This window comes from Cebus imitator, unplaced genomic scaffold (assembly GCF_001604975.1).
Source record: "Cebus imitator isolate Cc_AM_T3 unplaced genomic scaffold, Cebus_imitator-1.0 Scaffold16, whole genome shotgun sequence".
In the NCBI taxonomy this organism is placed as follows: Eukaryota; Metazoa; Chordata; class Mammalia; order Primates; family Cebidae; genus Cebus; species Cebus imitator.
Window position 1 is genome coordinate 6,032,787 of NW_016107331.1, and position 6,656 is coordinate 6,039,442.

Here is a 6,656-nt window from a genome sequence, read left to right on the forward strand (position 1 = left end):
ATAGACTTGTGTATGTTGAACCAGCCTTGCATCCCCAGGATGAAGCCTACTTGACCATGGCGGATAAGCTTTTCGAAGTGCTGTTGCAATCGGCTTGCCAGTGTTATATTGAAGATTTTTGCATCTATGTTCAGCTTGGATATTGACCTGAAGTTTTCTTTTCTTGTTAGAACTCTGCCATGTTTTGGTATCAGGATGATATTGGACTCATAAAATGATTTTGGAAGGATTACTTCTTTTTGGATTATTTGGAATAGTTTCAGAAGGAATGGTACCAGCTCCTATTTGTATGTCGGGTAGAATTCGGCTGTGAACCCGTCTGGACTTGGGCTTTTTTTGGGTGGTAGGCTCTTAATTGCTGCCTCAACTTCAGGCCTTGTTATTGGTCTATTCAGGGTTTCAACTTCTTCCTGGTTTAGGCTTGAGAGGAGGCAAGTGTTCAGGAATTTATCCATTTCTTCCAGGTTTAGTAGTTTATGTGCATAGAGTTGTTTGTAATAATCTCTGATGATGGTTTGAATTTCTGTGGAATCTGTGGTGATATCCCCTTTATCGTTTTTTATTGCATCAATTTGGTTATTTTCTCTTTTCTTTTTTATTAATCTGGCTAGTGGTTTGTCTATTTTGTTGACCTTTTCAAAAAATCTGCTCCTGGATTTATTGATTTATTGAAGGGTTTTTTGTGTCTCTATCTCCTTCAGCTCTGCTCTGATCTTAGCTATTTCTTGTCTTCTGCTAAGTTTTGAGTTTTTTTGATCTTGCTCCACTAGGTCTTTCAATTTTGACAATAGGGTGTCAATTTTAGATCTCTCCTTGCTTCGCATGTGGGCACTTATTGCTATATATTTTCCTCTAGAGACTGCTTTAAATGTGTCCCAGAGATTCTGGTATGTTGGGTCTTCATTCTCATTGGTTTTAAAGAACATCTTTATTTCTGCCTTCATTTCATTGTTTATCCAGTCAACATTCAAGAGCAAGTTGTTCAGTTTCCATGAAGCTGTGCGGTTCTGGGTTAGTTTTTGAATTCTGAGTTCTAACTTGTTTGCACTGTGGTCTGAGAGACTATTTTTTATGATTTCCATTCTTTTGCATTTGCTGAGTAGTGATTTGCTTCCAATCATGTGGCCAATTTTAGAGTAGGTGTGATGTGGTGCTGAGAAGAATGTATATTCTGTGGATTTGGGGTGGAGAGTTCTGTAAATGTCTATTAGGTTTGCTTGGTCCAGGTCTGAGTTCAAGTCCTGGATATCCTTGTTAATTTTCTGTCTGGTTGATCTGTCCAATATTGACAATGGGGTATTAAAGTCTCCCACTATTACTGTGTGGGAGTCTAAGTTTCTTTGTAAATTGTTAAGAACTTGCCTTATGTATCTGGGTGCTCCTGTATTGGGTGTGCATATATTTAGGATCGTTAGCTCTTCTTGATGCAGTGATCCTTTTACCATTATGTAATGTCCTTCTTTGTCTCTTTTGATTGTTGTTGCTTTATAGTCTATTTTATCAGAGATGAGAATTGCAACTCCTGCTTTTTTTGCTCTCCATTTGCTTGGTAAATCTTCCTCCATCCCTTTATTTTGAGCCTTTGTGTATCCTTGCATGTGAGATGGGTTTCCTGGATACAGCACACTGATGGATTTTGGCTTTTTATCCAATTTGCCAGTCTGTGTCTTTTGATTGGGGCATTAATTCCATTTACATTTAGGGTTAATATTGTTATGTGTGAATCTGATACTGCCATTTTGATGCTAGCTGTCTGTTTTTCCCTTTAGTTCATGCAGTTTCTTCATTGTGTTGATGCTCTTTACCATTTGGTATGTTTTTGGAGTGGCAGGTACTGGTTGTTCCTTTGTATGTGCAGAGTCTCTTTCAGGAGCTCTTGTAAAGTAGGCCTGGTGGTGATGAAATCTCTGAATACTTGCTTGTTTGCAAATGATTTCATTTTTCCTTCACTTATGAAGCTAAGTTTGGCTGGATATGAAATTCTGGGTTGAAAGTTCTTTTCTTTAAGTATGTTGAATATTGACCCCAACTCTCTTCTGGCTTGTAGGGTTTCTGCTGAGAGATCTGCTGTGACTCTTATGGGCTTCCCTTTGTGGGCAACCCGACCTTCCTCTCTGGCTGCCCTTAGCATTTTCTCCTTCATTTCAACCCTGGTTAGTCTGATGATTATGTGCCTTGTGGTTGCTCTTCATGAGGAATATCCTTGTGATGTTCTCTGTATTTCCTGGACTTGAATATTGGCCTGCCTTGCTAGGTTGGGAAGTTTTCCTGGATAATATCCTGAAGAGTATTTTCCAGCTTGGATTCATTCTCTTTGTCGCATTCAGGTACACCTATCAAAAGTAGATTAGGTCTTTTCACATAGTCCCACCCACATTTCTTGGAGACTTTGTTCATCCTTTTTACCCTTTTGTGTCTAATCATGACTTCTCATTTTATTTCATTGAGTTGATCTTCCACCTCTGATATCCTTCCTACTGCTTGATCAATTCAGCTGTTGAAACCTGTGCATGCTTCGTGAAGTTCTCGTGTTGTGTTTTTCAGCTCCATCAATTCACTTATATTCCTTTCTATGTTGTCCATTGTCATTAGCATTTCATCAAATCTTTTTTCAAGGTTCTTAGTTTCTTTGCATTGGGTTAGAACATGTTCTTTTAGTTCACAGAAGTTTCTTACTACCCACCTTCTGAAGCCTGATTCTGTCATTTCATCACACTCATTCTCCATCCAGCCTTGTCCCCTTGCTGGTGAGGCATTGCGATACCTTATAGGTTGAGAGGTGTTCTTGTTTCAGGTGTTTTCATCCTTTTTGCACTGGTTTCTTCCCATCTTTGTGGATTTATCCACCTGTAGTCTTTGTAGTTGCTGACTTTCAGATTGGGTCTCTGAGTGGATGTTCTGTTCGTTGATGATGAAGTAATTTCTGTTTCTTAGTTTTCCTTCTAACCGTCTGGCCCCTCTGCTGCAGGACTGCTGAGGTCCACTCCAAGCCCTGCTTGCCTTGGGATCACCTGCAGCAGCTGCAGAACAGTAAGGGTTGCTACCAGTTTCTTCTTCTGCTATCTTTGTCCCTGAAGGATACCTGCCAAATGTCAGTCTGATCTCTCCTTTATGAGGTGACTCTTTGGATATACAGGGGTCAGGGAGCTGCTTGAGGAGATAGCCTGTCCTTTATAGGAGTTCAAGTGCTGAACTCTGAGCTCTGTTGTTCATTCGGAGCTGCTGGGCAGGTACATTTAGGTCTGCTGCAGCAGAACTCATAAACTGCTTTTTGTTCCCAGGTGCTCTGTCCCAGGGAGCTTTATTTATGAGTTTCTGTTGTGCTGCTGCCTTTTTTTTCAGGGCTGCCCTGCCCAGCAAGGAGGCATCCTAGTCACTGTCTGTCTGCAGAGGCTTTACTGAGCTGCTGCAGGCTCCGCCCAGCTGCCCTGTGAACTTCCCTGCAGTCCTGTTTATATGGGTGAAGTTAGAACTGCCTCAGCAATGGTGGCCCACCTCTGTATTGGTGGACTCTCTCTGCAATGGCAGGTCGCCTTGGCAATGGTGGGTTGCTTTGGCAACGGCAGGCAACCTCAGCAATGGTGGGTTGCCTTAGCAATGGCAGGCTGCCTCAGCGATGGCGGACTGCCTCCGTAGTGGTGGAGTGTCTCGGTAATGGCAGACTGCCCTCCCCAATAGAGCTGGACCATCCCAGGTTCAGCTGCGCTTGCTGTGAAAATTTCAATCCAGAGAGCTTCTGATTGCTCTTTTGTGGGGGTGGGGCCAGCTGAGCCTGATCACCTGGCTCCCTGCCTTAGAGCCTTTTTTTTTTTCTTAAGCTGAACAGTCGACTCTCTCCCAGGTGTTCCAGTTGTCTGTTGAAAAGGATCTGGGATCTGTGTGATATCCCCTGCAGTGACTCACTGCGCCGGCTTAAACAGTGGTGCTGAGATTAGTGGCGCTTTTTTTGCCCAGGAATCTCCTGACCTGGCTCCCTGTTCAGTCTCCTTTTTAATCAGATGAATGGGCAACTTCCTGGGGCTCCCAATGCCAGCTAAAAGGGGTCCCAGACCAGTGTATTTTGTATGGAGAACAGCCGGGCTGGGGTGCAGGCAAACAGCCACACGAGGCAAAGCAGCTGCTCTGACCAAAACAGCCTCGCCAGCCAAAACAGCCACGCTGGCGACCCGAGAGGCTCCTCCGCCTAGGAATCTCCTGGTCTGTGGGCAATAAAAATGCGGCGTCCACTCACCCTCTGTGCTTTCACTGGGAGCTGCAATCCTGAGCTGTTCCTAAACAGCCTTCTTGCTCAGAGACATTATTAACACATTATTAAAGCAATCTGAGTAATTTGTTTGAAGATTACTGATTTGGAGTAGAGTTTCCCAAAATGTGAAAACTCAAGTTTAAGCTAGGTTATACAGGAGAAGCATTGATTTTACTACTTTTGAATATTAGTAACATTAATTAGAAGAAAAAATTAACATATACCTTTTATTTGACAGAAGTGTTCCAAATTTTTCACATATTTTTCAGCACTGAAAATGTAACCTCAGATCTCTGATTGTAAGGAGTGAAATGCTGCATTCTGTAAATAATTATCACAAATATGAACACCTACACTTCTACAGGCTTCTAGCAGAGGACGACTGATTGTGGAAAGAATAGTAAAGTGGGTCTAGAGAGATGCAGGATACCTCTAATGGGTGATCTGGGCTTTAGAACTCCCCATTTACATTGCCAAAACATTCTTAGTGCTGTACAACAGTCTAAGATATTTCCTACCAGTATGTTTTACTTTCCTCCTCTCCTTCAAAAATCTTAGACCTGCATTGCAGTCCTAGGACTCTTTGGCTCTCTCTCCATTTTTTCTTGCACATATAACAACTTTTAGGCACTAGCTTCTTGGAGAACCTAGTTAATTTAATTCCAAAATATGCTAATAAAACAGATACTATAATATCTTTATTTTATATACCATACATATACTACAATTAAAAAAAAAAGTACTCAAAGTCAAAGGTTTAGCAATTGGGAGAGAAAATATTCAAACTTAAACAATTTGGCTTTGAAGTTTAACTATTAAAGAAAACATTACAATAACTATTTGTCATTTAAAATTAAGAAAAATGAAAATAAAAAATATGCTTTATTATATTGTTTTGGTGTGTCTAAAAATATGAAATAACTTTGAAATGTGACTGAATTTACAGTATATTTTAATGATGACATAATATATTTTTTAAATAATTATTTAAGGAAATTAATAATGCAAAAAATAGAAATGGCTAGTGGGTAATTAGGCATATATGATGTAAAAACAATTGTGAAGAGCAATTAAATGATTGAATTTAAAAAATTAGACTTTGGAAGATAAATACAAATATTCTAATAACAATTTGAGTATTTCATTGAGTTCTACTCTTAATGACAGAGTAACTTGTATATGATAATTATAAAATATTTAAAAAGTGATTTAAAGCATTGGAGAGTAACCAATTTGGGCAAATTATAAAAGGGATTTAGTCTTTGGAAGAGAACAACAGCACTGGGATTTTTATCTGACAGCATGCCCAAATCTATGTTTCAAGTATTATCTAGAAAAAAAAAAAAAAAAAGAAGTGGGAGCAATGCAAGATGGCAGCTTCCACAGGATTGGGAGTAAAAGTCACAATTTCGAACTTTTGGAAGAACTTGAAGAAGGCTAGAAAAGAGTAGAAGATGGCACAGTTAGGTAGGTTCTAGAAGATGATGAAGACATGACACTTATAAGATGGACAGGGAAGATAATTGGGCCTCCAAGAATAATTTATGAAAACCGAATATGCAGCCTTAAAATAGAACATGAATATAAATACCCAGAAGCACCCCCTTTGTAAGATCTATTAAAAAAATTAATATGAATGGAGTTAATTGTTCTAATGGAGTCGTGGACCCCAAAGCCATATGTGCTGGCAAAATGGCAGAATTCAAACCATCAGAGTTATCCTGCAAGAGCTTTGGTGCCTACTGATGTCTAAAGAAATACGAAACTCCCTCAGCCACCTGAAGAACAGTGTTACAACAATTAATCAAAAAGAAAAACCACAGACCCTTTCCCTTCCCCACCATTCGATTTAAGCAGTCTTCATTTTCTCTAATAGTAAATTTTCTAGATATGTCTTATAGACCTCAAGGTACAAGAAACGATCTCTCATTCAAAGGAAGTTTATCTGAAGATACTGTAAATGATAATAATTTTTTGTCCATTTGAAATATATAAGTTGTGCTATAACAAATCATCCTCTCATGTGTAACCACTGTCCACGTGGCTCAATTTTTGGGATCAAGAAAATCAAAATTGATTTTAAATTGATTCCCATCATAACTGGTGGGGCTCATCTAACTCAACTGTGAAAAGACACATCACACAATCAACTTGCTGCTGATTACATGGCCTGGGGCCTCTGCCTTCCCCCTTTACCCTCCTGCCTCCCATCCTCCCTGCAACAACAACCCTCTAGCCTTGGAGCTTGTTAGAATAGACATGAAGGTTTCGGGTCACAGCCTGTGGAAATACTGTTGGGTATGTGGGGTGCTTCACCTGCATGCCTGGTTTCTTTATGTCTTTATTTATTTTATTTTTTTTTTTTTGAGACGGAGTTTCACTCATGTTACCCAGGCTGGAGTGCAATGGC